Here is an 18,992-nt window from a genome sequence, read left to right on the forward strand (position 1 = left end):
TGGCCCCATGCTGGCCTCCTTTTAGTGCTTGTAAGGTGTTGAACACTTTTCACCTCAGGGTCTCTGCAAGTGCTGGTTCATTGGCTTGAAGACCTTTCCCTCACTCTTCCTGATCAACCCCTACACTTCTGCCAGACTTTGTCTCAATGATCACTTGCTAAACAAACCCTCGCAGATCCACCCACCATGTTCTCCTGTCACATACTCTCATGGGAGGTTTGTATATTTGTATGGTTTCTATCTCCCCATCAGAACTTAAATTTCATGAGGATGGTGGCCTCCTCTGTTCTGTCTATTGCTGCATCCCCAGCTCCTAGCACAGTGCCTGGCATGTAGTAAGGGTTCAATAAATAAATTTGGAAGGAAGAGAGGGAGTGGGGAGGAAGGGATTGTGAGCAAGGCTACTGGTGACTGCTAGATAGGGAACACTTCTCTGGATAACTTTACAAATCCCTGTGGATCTCAGGAGTCTCCAGTGGTTTCAGAACAGTGCGGGGCCACCCACCAGCCATGCATTTTCTGCAGGCAGAACCCCCTGTCATGTCTAGCACCGTTCTCATTCCCAGGAGGAGCTCATTAGACCATTGTGAATTTTTGTGTAGGTCTGCAAATGTCATTCAGGTCTAACTAACCCTGATGCTGCCATCACTCCGGAATGGAGGCCTTTCGTTGTATTCTGACCCTGTAGGTAGGGTTTCCGTAAGGGGTGGGCACACTACCATAGAGGGGGCATGCCAGAAAGGTTTAGGAGACGTTGAAATCCGACAAGCCCGAGAACTTGTTCCTCTCCAATGCGCTCTCTCCCTCTGGTGGCCAAGAGGTGATACAGCATCCCTGGCCCTTGGTAAAAATTTCCCTCCAAGCCAACCATAGAAAAAGTAAGCAGGGGCAATCAGATATCTACACACAGAATCTGCATGACACCATACAACTGGATAAACTAGAAATGTTCCGGAAAGGCCTTGTGTTAAATTCAGTGGCTATGAAATCTATTAAAAGTCTAGCCGAAAAGTGGTAATGATAAAGGTTTTTCCTAAACATATTTCATGGAATCTAAGATGTTATCAGCTGTCAGATTGATCACTAATTAGGTATCATAAAGAAGAAAATGCTTCCATTCATAATTGCAAGATGCATCTTGATTTTAGAAATGTTAAAATATGACAATAATATACATCATATAATCAAGGAAATATAATGTTCTTTTAAGTGGTGGGGCTGAAGTGTCCAGGTAGGAGTTGAGAATGGGTATACTCAGAAATTATTTTCTAACCATAAGAATTTAAAGATTTTTATACTTCTTTTGATGAAAAAATGTGTCTACTTTATAACCCCTTTAAGATCAGGGGCGATTACCTTAATTTCTGCATTTATACCACCCAGCAGAAAGCCTTACACCTAAAAATCCCTTTATTATTACTATTGCACAAGGGAAGTTCTTTCTAGGGTACTCTCCAAAAAGGTACTTCACCTTTGAGTCCCTTCTGCATGCAGACAATATTCTCATTTACAGATAAATCAAGTCCTCGAAAAGCAAAATAGGAATTGTTTCTCATGTGTATGTTGCTGTCTGCATTTTCCAGAGTAAGCTCACCTCATTGTGACATTTGCAGGACCCAGAAAATGAGCAGCTTGCTGCAGAGTCAAGGTTAGACCCAATTTCCCGCCGCACTCTCCATTACTCTGTCTGCCTGGCTGGGCCTTGCACAGCCGAGTGGCTGGCCCTCGAGCGCCTGGGTCTAGGGCCTCAGCCCAGTGTTGTGTTTCTCAAGCCTACGTATCCTCTACAGGAACAGGGCCTTGCATCTCCTGTAGGGAATACAGCATTCCTTTGCCACGGGAATGTTTATCCTGTTACAATGGGGAATTTTGGCTTTGGGGTAGGGGCGAGACATGCAGCACCAATGGCCCTGTGGAGAGCAGGTCGCCGCACGCGGAAGGAGCACGGGCTGTGAGGGGGGTCTGCTCCTGCCTCCCTGCTCTGCCACTCCGGGTTGCATGGGCCTCCATGTCTCCGAAGGTCAACGTAGGCTTCTCAGGACAGTGAAATTGCTGATTTGGTTCCTGGCACATAGTAGGAGCTTAGTGATTTTACTTTCCCCTCTTCTCGTGCTCCCAAATTGAAGGGAGAGAGGGTGAGAGCAGCCAGATGAAGTACAAGCTGGCTGGTCTGAAACAGAATAGCTTTCAAAAGTTTCCATAAGGCGTCGCCACTTGTTAGAACTGGATGTGAAATCCCTGCCCGAGCCACGTCCCGGCTGAGGGCCTCAGCCCGTTCCCAACTCAGCTCAGCGCCAGTCCATTAAACCTGCTTCCAAGAACACATAATGATCTGCTTGGCGCGCTCGGACTCTCCTTGGCTGCCCACACCTCCTCTTTTCCTTCAGAAATATGGACAGAGAGGGCTGTTTGGATCAGTCCCACGTCTCTCCAAAAACCAGGCCTCAAATGTCTGGCAAGGGGCTCCCAAAACAGACCGGCTCCTCCATCCTCTTTGTAAGAACCCTCCTTGTTGAATATCTACCGTACGCCTGTGGGCTACCTTGGAGGGATCACAGCTGGAAGGTCCAGGCCTTGCCTGCAAAGGGCTCACATTCGAGTGGCCAGGAGGAGCAGTGAGCAGGCACTGTGTCCTGAGCGGGAGGCACAAGGGAGGGCAGAGGGCAAGGGGGCGGTGCAGAGAGCACAGAGCGGCTGCCCTGCCCTCCCAGCCCTGGGGAGACTGGGCTCAGCTTCCATGTCAGGACTTGGCTGAGCAGGCAAGAAAGAGGAGCACACTCCAGAGAAATGCCTGAGAAAATACATGGTTTGGGCCAGCAAGTTCCAGCACGGACCCTACTGCAGCTTGGGAGAGATGTCAGCAGGCAATGAAAGACAAAACTAGGGTGTCAGAATCAGACTGTGAGGAGTCCTTAGTGTCTAGGTTTGGACCCAAATTCTTCCAATGGTTACAAAAAATGTGGCTCCTGCTCTGTTATACTAATTTTGAAATTCTTCTCCTGATTATTTTCTCCTAAAGACCATCCGTCTCCAGTGGAATTGCAGAAACACGCGCATGCCCAGTGAAAAGGGGCTGTGGCTGTTTCTCATGCTTCTGCTGCCCTGGGAGGGAAGGGGCCCATGCTCAAAGGGATTTCTTCAATTGTTGGTGTGAATTAGTGCAGAGTCGAAGCTCTCTCCCTATCCCTGGTCTCTTGGGTTTAAGTATACCAGTCCCCTGGTCATCTGGGGATGAATCTCAAATGGCCCCATTTACTTCTTTTTTTCTTTTTGAGACAGACTTTCGCTCTTGTTACTCAGCCTGGAGTGCAATGGTGTGATCTCGGCTCACTGCAACCTCCTCCTCCCAGGTTCAAGCAATTCTCCTGTCTCAGCCTCCCAAGTAGCTGGGATTACAGGTGCCCACCACCAGCCTGGCTAATTTTTGTATTTTTTTGTAGAGACAAGGTTTTATCATGTTGGCCAGGCTGGTCCTGAACTACTGACCTCAGGTAATCCACCGGCCTTGGCCTCCCAAAGTGCTGGGCCACCGTGCCTGGCCTTACTTCGTCTTCTAACCAACTGAGTTATTGAGGCCACGGCAGCTCTGGAGAAGTAAAAGTGATTAGCAAGTTCTCCAGAATATTAGTTGGATTGATATATTTTGCCTAAGACCTTGCAGTTGATGCAAGGAGAGTTTCCATAAATTTCTACGACCTTAGAACCAAGAGGGATGTTCTTTGCCCTCTCTCAAATGATGAAGGAATCCATTCTCTAACACCTCTGGATACCTAGCTTCTCCCGGCTGGGGTCCCTTTCCCCTGAGGCAAGTTGTTCTTGTTGAGAACGGCCCTGCTTACTAGAAACCCTTGTATCTGTGGAGCTGACATCAAGTCCCTGGGACTTTTTCTCCTTGCTGTTTCCAGTTCTGTCCATGACGCCTGCACAGGATTTAGGGACTCCTTTTCCCACTTACGAGCACTTCAGAGGTTGATCCTAAGCCTTCATTTTTCTAGGGCAGTCTACTTGATTGTTCTTCAGTCTGGCTCACCAAACACAGCCCCCAGACTCTCTGCCATCTTGCCACCAGGATCTCAGTGACAGCATCATTCTGAAAGGACTTTGCTGAGTGAGTCAGGCTGGGTCCCCGGGAGCACTGGCTTCATTCATCCCTGAGTTGGTAGACTCTGAAGGTGAAAAATCAGGTGTGTGGGGCTAGGTGGATGTTTGGTCAGACTGCCAGAATGGGAACAGATGAGACCCCTGGACTGGTGCATCACACCCCAGGGAGATCAGGGAGGGGAGGAATCCAGGAGACACCTGGGCACTAGGAGTACAGGGCAGGTAAACAGTCCAGTAGCTGGCTGAGAGGTGCCTTGCTCAGGGCTGGGTTGTATAAGAGACTGGCTGAGTGCCGGCTTTTATTAGGGGTGGCTTAGAGTTTTCTTGGCAGCTCCAACTTAGTAAGTCTGATCTGGGCTGAGAGGAGACTGACTCACTGGGGCCAGCGGGTCAGGCTGGGTGGGGCAGAAGTCAGAGGCAGCACCACCTCCTCTGGGTCTTCTGAGGACTGGCTGGGGTTAGAGATGGCTGGTGGCCAGTGGGCCAGGGGCTTTATCTTTCTGGTTTCTGCTGCAGGGCCAGGGCTGGGGTTCTGCAGCTGAGAATCCAACCAGAGCCTGGCAGGGGAATTCTGGCCTCCAGCAGAAAAGCTCTGAGGAGCCTGCAGTGACTGTGAGATGAGGTGGGGGAGAGGCGACCACTTGACCTCTTTTGACGCTCCTCCCCAGCTTGTGTTTGGAAGAATCTTATAGATCACCACACTCTTCTTATGTGACTGTTTTTTTTTTTTTTTTTTTTTTTTTTTTTTTTTTTTTTTTTTTTTTGGGAAATGGAGTCTCCACTGTTGCGTGGGCTAGAATGCAGTGGCGCAATCTCAACCTCCATCTCCTGGGTTCAAGTAATTCTCCTGCCTCAGCCTCCTGAGTAGCTGGGACTACAGGTGCACGCTGCCATGCCTGGCTAATTTTTTGTATTTTAGTAGAGATGGTTTCCCAGGCTGGTCTCAAACTCCTGAGCTCAGGCAATCTGCCCACCTTGGCCTTCCAAAGTGCTAGGATTACAGATGTGAGCCACTGTGCCTGGCCCTTATGTGACACTTCTAAAGTGGGGTGACCCTTCAGTGTTCCACATATTGAGCCCTCTCATCCCATGAATAAATGGCAATTTATTGCCTCTTGCATTCCATCAATTGCAATTACTCAGCCATCAAGTTCTCCTTCAGAGCTCTCAGTCTGGATCAGCCCATTATCTCCCTTTGAGCCAGGCCCTCCCCAATGCAGGTCACCTTCTAGCTGACTTCCCTCACTTCGGGCTCCCCAGTTTTTCTCCAGCTTGCCACTGGTGATGGGTAAATTATCTTAAAACATGACTTGGTCGTGCCACTGCTCAAAAACCTTCTGAGGTGCTCCATGTCTGAGTCCTTCGCTCCTGGAACTGGGCATGAAACTCTGAGCCAGGGTAGTCAATGCTCAGGGCACAGAGAAGCACGGTTTTCTGGAATGCTGATTGGGCTTGATATGAACTAATATAGAATAATAGTTGCATATTTAAGCAAACATGGCTTATAAAAGAGTCAAATGCAACTCTTTATATTATTAAAATAAAATATAAAGGGAAGAAATGTAGAGTCTGCAGGTGGCTGCTGCAGGCTGTGCCCTCCTACTACCTAGGGGTAATGTGTCAATTCTCCCCATCAGTTGAGGCTACTTAGGGGGAGAAGTTAAGAAGCTCTGAAGATAGCAACATTCTCAATCTCCCACAGTTCTACCCAGGAATGCTCCACCTGTGCCCAAGACAATTTTCAGCTTCTCTGCAGCATATGCCACTGTTCTGGGCAGGCGGCCTCCTCAGGTCCCACAGCTACCTCCAGTTCAGTTCTGCATGCATGAATATTGATCTGCTTTACTCACACACATCCTGCTCACACACCCAGCCCTACCATGGCCATGGCACCTTCCTGGCCTCTTATGAGCATGGTGATCTCTGCTCTGGCTTGTGTGGCGGACTAATTCACAATGCAGTAGTCTCTCTCCCTTTCTTACACACACACACACATATATACCCCTACACAGACACACACACACACATGCATACATACTTATATACACATGAGCTGCCCCGAGGTGGCTCTGGGTAGTTAATTTTAGTGTTATTAGATAGTGGTGGTACAGTAGAGACAGAATACCCGGATTCAAATCTTGGCTCCCCCACTGTAATAGTCCATTCTCATACTGCTATAAAGAACTACCTGAGACTGGGTGATTTATTTAAAAAAAAAAAAAAGAAAGAAATTTAATTGACTTACACTTCCACATTGCTGAGGAGGCCTCAAGAAACTTACAGTCATGGCGGAAGGCGAAGGGGAAGCAAACTTGGACCTTCTCAAATGGCGGCAGGAGAGAGAGATTGTGTGGAGCAGGAACTTGCCAAACACTTATAAAACCATCAGATCTTGTGAGAACTCACTCACTGTCACGAGAACAGCATGGGGGAAACCGCTCCCATGATCCAGTCACCTTGCCCTGGGTCCTGCCCTCAACATGTGGGGATTATTGGAATTACAATTTGAGATGATATTCAGGTGCGGACACAGAGCCAAACCATATCATTCTGCCCCGGCCCCTCCCAGATCTCATGTTCTTTATACATTTCAAAACACAATCGTGCCTTAGCAACAGTCCCCCAAAGTCTTAACTCATTCCAGCATTAACTTGAAAGTCAAAGTCCAAAGTTTCGTCTGAGGCAAGGCAAGTCCCTTCCACCTATGAGCCTGTACAATCAAAAGCAAATGGCCGGGTGCGGTGGCCCACGCCTGTAATCCCAGCACTTTGGGAGGCCGAGTTGGGTGGATCACTTGACGTCAGAAGTTCGAGACCAGCCTGGTCAATGTGGTGAAACCCTGTCTCTGCTAAAAATACAAAAATTAGCAGGGTGTGGTGGCACACACCTGTAGTCCCAGCTACTGGAAGGCTGAGGCAGAAGAATCTCTTGAACCTGGGAGGTGGAGGTTACAGTGAGCCAAGATAGTGCCAATGTACTCTAGTCTGGGTGACAGAGCAAACTCTGTCTCAAAAAAAAAAAAAAAAAAAAAAGAAAAAGCAAGTTAGTTACTTCCAAGATACAATGGGGGTGCAGGAGGCATTGGATAAATGCTCCCATTTCAAATGGGAGAAATTGGACAAAACAAAGGGCTACAGGCCCCATGCAAGTCCAAAATCCAGTGGTGCAGTCATTAAATCTTAAATCTCAAAAATAATCTCCTTTGACTCCATGTCTCACATCCAGGTCATGCTGATGCAAGAGGTAGGCTCCCATAGACTCAGGCAGCTCTGCTTCTGTGGCTTTGCAGGGTACAGCTCCCCTTCTGCTGCTTTCACAGGCTGGTGTTGGGTGTGTGTGGCTTTTCCAGGTGCACGGGGCAAGCTGTCAGTGGATTTACCATTCTGGGGTCTGGAAGACGATGGTCCTCTTCTCACAGCTCCACTAGGCAGTGCTCCAGTGGGCACTCTGTGTGGGGGCTCCAACCTCACATTTCCTTTCTGCACTGCCATAGCAGAGGTTCTCTATGAGGTCTCTACCCCTGCAGCAAACTTCTGCCTGGTCCTCCTGGAGTTTCATACATCCTCTGAAATCTAAGTGGAGGTTTCCAAACCTCAATTCTTGACTTCTGTGCAGCTGCAGACTCAACACCACATGGAAGCCGCCAAGGGTTGGGGCTTGCACCCTCTGAAGCAATGGCCTGAACTGTACACTGGCCCCTTTTAGCCGTGGCTGGAATGCACAGGGCAGCAGCGGGGCCCTGGGCCAGCCCATTTTTTTCCTCCTAGACCTCTGGGTCCAGGATGGTAGGGGCTGCTGCAAAGGTCTCTGACATGCCCTGGAGTAATTTTCCCCATTGTCTTGGCAATTAACATTTGGCTTCTGGTTACTTAGACAAATATCTGCAGCCGGCTTCAATTTCTCCCCAGAAAATGGGTTTTTCTTTCTCATCACATCGTCAGGCTGCAAATTTTCCAAACTTTTATGCTCTGCTTCTCTTTTAAATGTAAGTTCCAATTTCAAACCATCTCTTTGTGAATGCATAAAATTGAATCCTTTTAAGAGCACCAAGGTCACCTCTTGAATGCTTTGCTCCTTAGAAATTTCTTCTGCCAGATACCCTAAATCATCTCTCTCAAGTTTAAAATTTCACAGATCTCTAGGGAAATGGCAAAATGCCACCAGTTTCTTTGCTAAAGCATAGCAAGAGTGACCTTTACTCTAGTTCCCAACAAGTTCCTCATCTCCAGTTGAGACCACCTCTGCCTGGACTTCATTGTCCATATCACTATCAGCATTTTGGTCAAAATCATTCAACAAGTCTTTAGGAAGTTCCAAACTTTCCCACATCTTTCTATGTTCTGAGCTCTCCAAACTGTTCCAATCTCTGCCTGTTACTCAGTTCCCAACTTGCTTCCACATTTTCAAATGTCTTTATAGCAGTGTTCCTCTACCTTGGTACCAATTTACTGTATTAGTATGTTTTCATACTGCTATAAAAAACTGCCAAAGACTGCATAATTTATAAATGAAAGAGGTTTAATTGACTCACAGTTCCACATGGCTGGGGAGGCCTCAGGAAACTTACAGTCATGGCAGAAGGAGAAGGGGAAGGAAACTTGGACCTTGTCACATAGCGACAGGAGAGAGAGAGTGTGTGAGAAGGAGGAACTTGCCAAACACTTATAAAACTATCAGATCTTGTGAAAACTCACTCACTATCATGAGAACAGCATAGGGAAACTGCCCCCATGATCCAATCACCTCCCACTGGGTCCGCCTTTGACACATGGGGAATATGAAGATTAAAATTCCAAATGATATTTGGGTGGGGACACAGAGCCAAACCATACCACCCACCTACTTAGCTGTGCATCCTTGGGGAAGCCCCACAACCTCTCTGTGTCTTGGTTTTCTCATCCCATCTGTGAGGTAAGGACAATAATAGTGCCTACCTCATAAGATTGTTTTAGAAGAAATAATGCATGCAAGTTGCTTAGTGCAGTGCCTAGCACATATTAAGTAGCTAATAAACGTTAGTGATTTTAATTGTTCATGCTTGTGCTGTGAGTGATGTATTCATGTGGCTGAGCATCTTCAGGGCTAATGTCCAAGAAGCCCAACCAAAAGTGGATTCAGGCAGTAGAGAGATGGGTAAGGAGTTTAAATGCTATTCTGCATGGTCTGAGAAGTTAAACTTGCCATATTGGAATGTCATGGGCACATAATATTCTGACCAGCTGATTTGCTTGACTTGCCAGCCCACAGAGTGTGAGCCATCCTTGCTCTTTCCCACTGAGCTCTGGGCAGTTTTCTCTGATGACCTTGGGCTGGAAGATCTCTGAGTAAACACCTGTAAATGGAGGCTGGGAGCAGCAACAACTACTTGAGAGCTCTTCATCTTTCCTTTTCCAGGCCTCAGCTATCTGTCATTGCTGTTTATGTATATGTCTCATCTCTAGGAGACAGATGGGAGCCCCTTATGGACAATTTCCTTGTTTTCTTGAAGTATAGCATCTTGCACACAATAGGTGCTCAATAAATATTTGATGAATGAGTGAAGTATTCACTGAAGATTGCAGACTATGAACTTTACAAATTCTGTACTGTTTGAAGTCACCATGCATATGGTATTTTATATGTTACAAAACACTTTCCTTCTTCAAACTGCATTTATTTCCTCAATCAATCTCATGATAGGGGGTAAGCTATAGATGGTGCTGTTCTTCTTGTTTTGCAGGGTCAGAGATGTGAGGGTACCTGCCACATGGGCCACACAGTGAGTTGACACAGGAGCTAAGACTGTCTCAGCCTGCTTTGCTCAACAGCATTCCCAACCTACTTGTGTTGGGCCCCAGACTCTTCCCTAAGGTTCTCTCCCTCATCCAGTGACTGTGGGCATGTGAGTCCTTGATTCTTCTCCCTGGAGCTGGGCCTTATGTAGCTTAAGCTTTTTGTCTTTGGATTCAATGTGTACAAACACACATCTCCTTTCAGGTGCTGGGCCATGGTGTGAAGCTGGGTCTTCCTGTGTGCAAGCTGGGCTGGCATGTAGACCTTCTCCTTCCTTTTGGTGAGGATGCACTTCTGCACTTGACCTCTGTAAGGGCTCAGTGTGGCATGTCCTTTAGGCCTTTGAGCTACCTTCTTCCTTTTCAACAGAACCTTGATCCCCTTTTCCTGCACAGATGTTTATTTTCTAAGAACAACATGGCTTTGGAGTCAAGAGGAAGGGCTGTCCCTGGGAGGGGGTGGAAATCAGGATGGATCCCATCAGGTGCTGTCCCAAGAGCTTCTTATTCAGGTAAAGCTCAGAGTCAGATGACTATTAAAGGTATTCCTGGTGCGGAAAAGGATAACTTGCAGTTAGAATGGGGGTGTTTGGAATGGGAGGAGGCTGGTGTTTGGTGAGGGTAGGGAAAATGCTTAATGGGCTGGTGTTGAATCTCAGGTCTTCTTAAGCACCAGCTGATGGGCCCACCATGGCTGAGTTCTTCTCGTGCAGCACCTGGGTGTGCCCATCCTCTGTGCCTTACGTGGTGTTTCTCATCATGGCAAAATGTGTTTTAGGGTCATCGCAGGCAGTAAACCAACAGTCCTTTAAAACTGGCTTTCAGCACACATTTTCTGTACAAGAAGACCCTAAGTCATGCTTTTATCCTGAGTTGGTGGAAAACTGACAAGGTAGTAGGTGATGATGCTGTCACCTCATTGGTGATCTATGGGTGTTGGGGAAGACCAGGGTTAGAGCAAAACAAACCTCTAGGTGAAAGAAGACCATCAATGGATGTGTGTGGCCACACTAGGCCAGTCTGGAATTCCATGCAGTGATGGAATTACAGAGCTTTGCAAAGTGTACCATTTCCAACATATGCCTCCTGCTGGTCTATTGACAAGAGCTGAAACCTACCATGAGACAGGGGTTCCTTTTAGTTCAGTTACAGCCTTGTTTCTAGAATGCCTTCCCCCTCCCTTTCAGCTGGATGTGAACACTCTTTCCTTGAAGCCCTGAGAGCTGAGATCCTCAACCTTGACAGCACACAGTCATCTTTATCTAGGGAGCTTTAAAAAATGCTGATGACTGGGTCGCTTCCCCAGAGATTCTGACTTAATTGGTGTAACCCGGGCACTGGAATTTTTAAAAGCTCCCTAGGTAATGGTAATGTTCAGCCAGGATTGAGAACCCCTGACCTAGATCTTTGTGTCTATGCTCTTTCTGCATATATTTTATGCCTTTGCTACTCCAGGTGAGTGGGGGTTCAGCATCAGCTTCACTTGGGAGCTTGTTAGAAATGCAGGCTCTCAGCCCCACCCCCATAACAGAATCTGTATTTTGAATAACATCTTAGGTGACTCCTGTGCTCAGGTCTGCACACAGGCTTCTCAGGGGTGTAATGGGGCAGTACTGGGGTGCAGACAGCTATAAGAAGGGAGAAGGGATGGTGGGGGAGGGGCTGGAAACTATCTTCATTTCTTTTACAATTTTTGCTTAGTGGTCAAAGCATTCAGTAAGCAAGCAAAATCAGATTAGATTTAGCAACAGCAAAACCAACTCAACAAAAACTAGATTTATGACTTTAATTAAATGCCATTTGCATCCTGCATCTCCAGATGAAAGGAAGTGGCAAGCACCCCAGTCTTTTTCAGCTTGTGTCTTGGCCAGTGGAATTTAAATTGCTGCTTCCTATGCAACCTGCTCAGGGTCGTAGCAATGGCATGCTCCTGAGGAATCTAGTTATAGGTGGTATACAATTCCAGAAATAAAAGTGTATCACCTTTGGAAATGGAGTCTTACTCAGCTATTGAAATAGCTAAATGAAATGCTCACCTTTGCTTTGTAAACCCACACAAGAGGATAGAGAGGAGAGACAGACGGGTTATTGATTTGCCCAACCGTGACGGGAACAGAAGCATGGGCCCTCTGGACTTAGGTTGAGGTGAACCAAACTTAGGAGGCTTTACTTGTGGCACCCTCATGGAGTCTTGCTATAAACTCCAATGAGGAATGCTGGCAGTGAGTGGTGGATGCCTTAGTGGAGAGCTCTAGTAAAAACCATAAGTAGTTGAATAATAATTCTGCATTACCAAAGAAGAAAAGACATAAAAAGCCCCACCTGGAGTGGAAAGGGACATTTTGTGGAGTTAGTGAGAAGAGAAACATAGTTGTGATTGGCACAAAGGAAGGAAAGAGTGAAAGGACTGTAAAATTTTAGATAGATGCAAGAAAAAAAGGAAGGAGAATAAGGAGAAAATGGGGTAAAGGAGGAGAGAAGAGAAAATGAAGCCACAGTGAAGGAGCAGTGGGTGTGATGGCAGGAAGGGATGTGCCAAGAAGGAAGCCAAACAAGCCTAAAGAGGAGATGGAGCAGGGAGACAGGGAGAAAAATGGATGCTCCTGAGCCATTTGTCCCTACTCTGAAAGGGGCAACAGCCTGCGAGCTGCCAAAGACTCCCTGATGGGGCTTCTTCCCCTCCTCCCTTCCTTCCTCCACGAATCTTGTGTAGGATGAAGCAACAATCTTCCTTGAGAAGCAACATTGGGGCTCTTCTTTTCCATTTGCCCTGTGGCTCCTGGAAAACCAGCTGGACTTTGAAATAGACATCCTGTGGACCAGCTACCCAAGGAGGAAGTGCAGAGGGGACCTGGCATGAAGAAACAACTTTGCAAATTCTAGTTTTATTCCATGCCCCCCTCATGCCTAACCAAATGAGCTTTCATTATATTCCCAAAGAAGCTACTTCCCAAAGAAGCTACTTAGAGTTGCATTAGTTGAGCGTTAAGGGATATGAGCATGCTGGAAGTGGCTGGAAGGCATTTGCCAAGATGCTTGTTGTCTGACTCCTCTGAAGGTTGACTGAGGTAATGGGACAGATAAGTTGGCTATATTTAAACAGCCAAAACTCTGAAAAGATGGAATTTGTCTGGACATCACTGGAAAGTAAATTGAGCTTGTTGTGAAATCTCTGAAGATATGTTTTCTAAAAGGAGGGTGAGTGTTGATGAGCAAAACCCACTGGGACAGTCACAGCGGGTGGAACAAAAAGAGCATGGACCCAGGAGCACAGCCAAATTGCAGCTCTTCTACTTACTCCAGAGCCATGTTGGACACAGAATCCTCCTTATCCATGAGGCAGGGATGGTGAGAACTGCCTTGTGAGGCAACACACAGAGGGCCCAGTGTACTGCGTGGTATATAGTAGGTGTCAACAAGTGTCAGTTTTCACCTCCTTCCCATCTTTTCTGGGGTTGTTCACAAGTGCTAAAGACTCCAACCATCAGGGATTTAATGAGAGTGGATCTGCTGAAGTAAATAGGAAGGTTAATCTTTCTAAAGCACCAATTTCTCTATAGCACATCCTGTACCAGATAGTATTCATTCAAAAGTGTTTGGTGAGCACCTATTATGTACCAGTCACAGGGGATTCAACAGTGAACAAGAAAAAACTCATCATGCTCTAACAGAAACCAGAAAGTAACTGTTAATGCCCAGGAATAGGGTCGTAGCCGTTCCCACTGTAGGGTAGGAATAGAGAATGGAGGCATTGGAGAGAATCTTTCGGTTGTTTCAAGGACTGAGAGGCACTCTTGGGTCACTTGCTCTGGGGAAAACTGCTGCCATGTTATGACAACACACAAGCAGCCTTATGGAGTTCCTTACAGGGGAACTGAGAGCTCTTGTCATCAACTTGCCCGTCATGTAAGGGAGCAACTTTGAGAGTGGATCCTCCAGCCCCAGTCAAGCCTTCAGGTGACAGCAGCCCTGACTGACATCCTGACAGCAGTCTCATTAGAGAGCCTCAGCCAGAAAAACCCAGTTATGCTCCTCCTGATTCCTTAATTCCAGAGACATTAAGAAGATAATACATATTTATCATTTTATGTTGCTAAGTTTGGGCAACTTGTCACACCTTGATAGATAACTAATACATTAGCCATTAACGGCTCTTTAAGAATCAGAATTAGCTGGTCTTCTAGCAGGAACCCAAAAAAGGTATACTTTTTATGGAGGAAAAGGTTCTTGGTGAAAGGAAGTAACTAATATTTGCTGACTACCTACTATGTGGTAGGTACTGGTACCTGTGTTATTTAATCCTCCTAGCAACCATGTAGAATAGTGTAGAGGGCACTTGCCTATAAATCTGGAGGTAGTCTGCTGACAAAATGGGATGACAGACCATGTTAGAAAGATATGCAAAAAAATTGCACAGTTGGTTTCACAATTTTGCAGGAAATTAGTTTCCCATTGGTTGAGTCTCATGGGGCATAAACGTCTCTTGGGGATAAAACCCTGACTGGGGATTGGTTTTGAAGACACAACCCATTAATTGAAGAATTGTACATACCAAGCCCTCTGGCTACCCCTTGGGGACATACCCAAGAAGTACTTAACCAACATTGTCTTCAGAGAGATTGAATGCAGAGACAACGCTCAAATGCATGAAAAAAAAAATCAGAAAGCAAAGTAAGAAAATATTAAAACAGTCGAAGTGCTCCATCATTTAATTATTTGTCCAACCTTAGCAAGAACCTCTCATTCGCAATGTCTGTAGTCTTGAGGATGGGAAATACATGATTCCTGCCCTCCAGGAACTGAGGGATGATCAGACACATAAAAACAACATAGGATGTATTATGTGGAAAATTCCTGTGGTAGAACCTGAGTCTGGCTTGCTCAATCCTCCTCACAGTGTACCTTACTATACCCAAGAGGCTAGATAACTAAAAATTAGATTTCTTAGCATTCCTTGCAGCCAGTTTTTTTTTTTTTTTTAATTTGTCAATTTTAGGCATTTAGGTAAAATTTAGAAGGTGAGAGTGAAACAAAAGATTTTTTCCTGCTCTTTTTGGCTATTTTCTGATGAAAGTAAGTAAGATCATGGGCATATGAGGTTATCTTGCCATTCAGTGCTCAGCCACCAGCTTTACGGGGTTTGAGAAGCAATAGCTACAGTGGCGTCGTGATTTTGACTGACTGATTCCTGGAATACAGTGGTTCCTATGCTGAACTGTGACTGATAGATTCCATAAGAAAGGAACCAGATAGTGTTATATGAGATTGGGGCAGTGGAGAGGAGGGGAGGGATGGAATAATTAGAAAGGAATTTTTGGAGGAGGTAACTTTTTAGCATAAAGGAGTAAGGATTTCAAACAGCCCAGGAGAGATGAGAGTTCCCTGGTGGGAGTGATTGAAAGGGGCTGTTTCTCCTTTCCCCAACTTGATACTTCCTCATCACCTTCCCCCCTCCAGCTGGATGGTTATGGTTTTTATTAAAGCCTGGACTTGAATAGTTACTTGGAGTTTCTGTTTGTTGTCAGTGGGAAATGTGTTATTTCAATATGGAACTCAATACCCAGAAAACAGATTTTCATGTAGTGGTCTCATGGATCCTGCAAAGATAAATGTATCTGGAAAAGGCGGTGCATTTCCTCTCCTGTAGCCTTCCTTTATCACCCTTCTGGAGACTGCAGGCTGCTGTTCCATGCTACGCTCCTGATAACTTATCTTTCTGGGAGAGGATAAAATGGAGGGACCAGGTGTTCTCTGACATGGCAAATCAGAAGAAAAATCATTGCGTTGGGAGTGAGGAGACCTGGGATCTAAATTTAGCTCTGCTGCCTACCAGCTGTTTAACCTTGGTCAAGTTTAATTAATAACCAAATCTTTAAAATTTTGTGATTCTGCCCACTTCTCTCCAGTTTCAAGGCTGCAACCTTAACTCAGACTATTATTATTTCTTCTGTTATCTGTGCATCCTCCACAGTCCATCCTTCTTACAGCAACCAGAATAATCATCTTATCACTGAATCCCATCACCTCTCATTTAAGACTCTTTAATGCTTCCTGGTGCCCCTGGGAGGTCAAAACTCCTGGCAGAACTTAAAGTCTTATTTGTCTCAGTGGGCATCTTCACCCTCTTCTCCAGAGGGGGTTGTATTTTAAGGTGAACTAAAACCAGTGGTCCCCAAAGTGGGGAGTTTGCCCTGAGGGGTACATGAGACAGTCCATCAGGGCATGGGTAGAAAATATTAGAACTTTTATGTATATTTTTATTCAAAGGTTAAGAAGGAAATTAAGCTTTACTAGCCTGGTTAGGATTGTCTTTCAAGTTGTTACCTGTCACATGTGGTCCTTGTCTACTGTACGTGAAGATCAGCATTGCAAAGTGAAGATGTTGGTGGTTGCTCGTGCAGGCTCTGGAGCCAGATTGCCTGGATTAGTGCTTCCTATTGGTTATCAATATTGTATTATGATGATGATCACTGTGGGGAAGAGTGGAAGCCTCATTGTGCAGAAGGATGTACACAAAATTGATACTCAGATTAATCAGACTCTTGCAAAGAAGACTAATGGAAGCCCAAATAATTCATACAAAAGTGGTAGGGCTATTGCTTCCTTCGTTCTGATTATGAGCTCATCACCATCTATGTTGTAAAGTAAAGACAATGATAATCTAATCAACCACGATGAGAACAGGCCCTCCAAAACTGTGAAGTCTACTTTAAACAAGGATTTACATTCATTGTCATTAAAGATGACCCACACCTAAGTGTGTATTTTGCCTTGACATATTAGCTGATGTAGATGTAATTTATATTTAAACAAACATATTGGGGGTGACTGCCCAAAAATATATTTTTAATGGAATTGCACAGTAAAGAAATTTCGAGACCACTGAAGTAGGCACATGCTTGGTTATGACTATGCAGAGTTTCACTAGACCCCATACGTATCTTCTGATGTAACATAAGAATGTGGACCCGTTGGTTACCGATGTTCCTGATGCATTTATAAAGCAGGGTTGTTTCTCTGCACTGTGTTTTCAATGGGTTTTAAAGGAGTAGACTGCATGATTTGGAGTATTTTAACTGCAAAATCATTTGATCTAGATATTGTCAGATATTTACTTAGAATTTTAAAATGGTAAATATTATGTACCATACAAAGTTATGTTGCTGCTAGGATGGGCTATGGTAACATGCCTCCACATGATGGTGAATGGCTTCCTGACATTAGGATTAATTGGATCTCACACCAATTTCATCATTTAGAACCCAGTGAGAAATGACTTTTTTGCGTCATATTCATTCTTGAAGTAATTTGTTTACCCCAGCCATCAAAACTCAGTTAATAAACCATGGGGATTGACAAAATGGCACTGTATAGGCAACAGAGAAATATTGGAAAAGTGAATTATAGGTGTGAGTGACTAGTAATAAATAATCAACTTATTCCTGGTGCAGAAGTGTCTATGACCAGGAGAAAATCTGACCGATGGAAAATTTGAATCCAACAAAAGTGAGCCACCTAATTATGCATGAAGACATTTGAAAGCAAACATGTTCTGGTTCTCTAAGTAAGATTGTTCTTCAAATACATGGTTTTGTTAAAAGCATGTCTTCTGACTCTTAGACCCTCTCCAGTTACCTGGCATCTGAAATTATACCATTAGTGGCTCACTCCTTTGGGGTAAGCATAGACCACTTCAGGTATCTTCTTTTGAAAAACAAGCACCCCTAGTAAGAGTTAGCACATCAAGTCAATGACTCTTTAGGGTGACTTAGTCTTTTAGATGATTCCACCACTGGGAGAGCTCTGGCACAGTGTTCGGGTTCTGGGCATCCTGGGAGGGGCTGTATGAGAGAGGATGAGAGCTGAGGGTTGAAAAAGAGTAAAGGTAGAGGGAGGAGAGTGGAAAAGGCTAATTATAATGGTTTCAGTTTTGACAAATAAATACCTTGATTGTAACCCTAGAAACTACATCACTGAATTTATCATCACCCTCTGGTCTTGGGTAGAACTCACATCTTTCAGAATAATTCAATGTAATACACTATTCAAGAGACCCCAATAAATACAGCGAACTCCCAGTTTTCAGTGACTCTGTCATCTGCTTGTTGACTGTCAGTGGTTAATCTAGGACAAAGATCAGACCATTCTCTTGGAAATCACACCCATGTTCTTATCAATTATGGACCAACAAGAGACAGGAAGAACAAATTTCTAGAAAGAATAGAAAAATTTTCTTCAAAGCACAAAACTGCTGTGATTGGGGATCACCTGTTATACACTTATCAGGATTCCATTTCTCACTGTTTTGAATGATTGAGCAGTGGTCATTCTGATTGAATCTTTGTGATGACTCATTTGTGATGTTCCCCTCCCTGCTTGTTCAGCAAGCTGACACATCTGCTCAATATCACCCCATCCCAACAACTGATTGACTCAGTAGATTCAGTGAAAAAAAAAATCAAAGTTGTTTGACAAAATATACTTTTTTGATAGAATCTATCAGTCAGTTGCTAACTAAATTGATGGGTTATTTTTATCTTGATTTTTTATTTTTGTTTTTGGAAATAACAAGTTAGCTAACTAAAAAGACCAGGTGTCTAATCGACTTGGCTGGTTGTGCTGACAGATATTTGAGATGACATCAATTGGCTAAACTGATGGGAATTTGAATGAGTTCAGTCAAAATGTTTGAATCCATCAGTGGGGAGTGTCAACCAATTTTTGCTTTGGAGAAAGCACACAAGTGTCTGCATTTTACCATGAGGAAGCAGAAGGCGTTTGGCCTTAAGACACAAAAAGAGGAGAATTCTTCGAAAGAGTCTGAGTGAAATTTTGTGTCTTCTGATCTCTTGCAAGGGCCTGAGTTTCTCAAGGAAAGACCAACTTCTCTGCCCCATCATGGTCATGTTTTAAGTCTCTGCAGAGGATAGAGCAGCTGAAATGAGTGTGGGGTGAAAGTATTTTTCACATCACATCAAAGACCCCTATGTTACCTCTATCCTTGGGGTGAGGCCAGAGCTCATCCATGGAAAAGCCACACAGGTGAAGTGGCTTTTCAGTTTTCTATAATCCTTGCTCCTGCCTCCTTGCCCTGCTTCAAATTCCTTTTTAGATCTTCCT

At 45.0% G+C, this 18,992-nt stretch overlaps 1 protein-coding gene and 1 long non-coding RNA gene across 6 annotated transcripts in view; one reads left to right on the forward strand and one right to left on the reverse strand.

The window, feature by feature from the left end:
- LOC105499544 (uncharacterized) overlaps positions 1 to 18,992 on the forward strand; it is a 228,556-nt gene that overhangs the window by 177,527 nt on the left and 32,037 nt on the right. Inside the window, exon 8 of one of the 4 annotated variants that reach the window (XR_011616902.1) lies at positions 9,821 to 10,030. The exons of 2 other annotated variants lie outside the window; for them this stretch is intronic. This is a non-coding gene — a long non-coding RNA (uncharacterized lncRNA). Of the gene's footprint in view, positions 1 to 3,995; positions 4,177 to 9,820; positions 10,031 to 18,992 lie in introns of those variants that run through there. One more of the 4 variants, XR_011616900.1, reaches the window with a different exon arrangement.
- LOC105499549 (solute carrier family 14 member 2) overlaps positions 1 to 18,992 on the reverse strand; it is a 485,447-nt gene that overhangs the window by 60,887 nt on the left and 405,568 nt on the right. The gene's annotated exons all lie outside the window — the stretch shown is intronic.

Source organism: Macaca nemestrina, chromosome 19 (assembly GCF_043159975.1).
Source record: "Macaca nemestrina isolate mMacNem1 chromosome 19, mMacNem.hap1, whole genome shotgun sequence".
NCBI classification, from domain to species: Eukaryota; Metazoa; Chordata; class Mammalia; order Primates; family Cercopithecidae; genus Macaca; species Macaca nemestrina.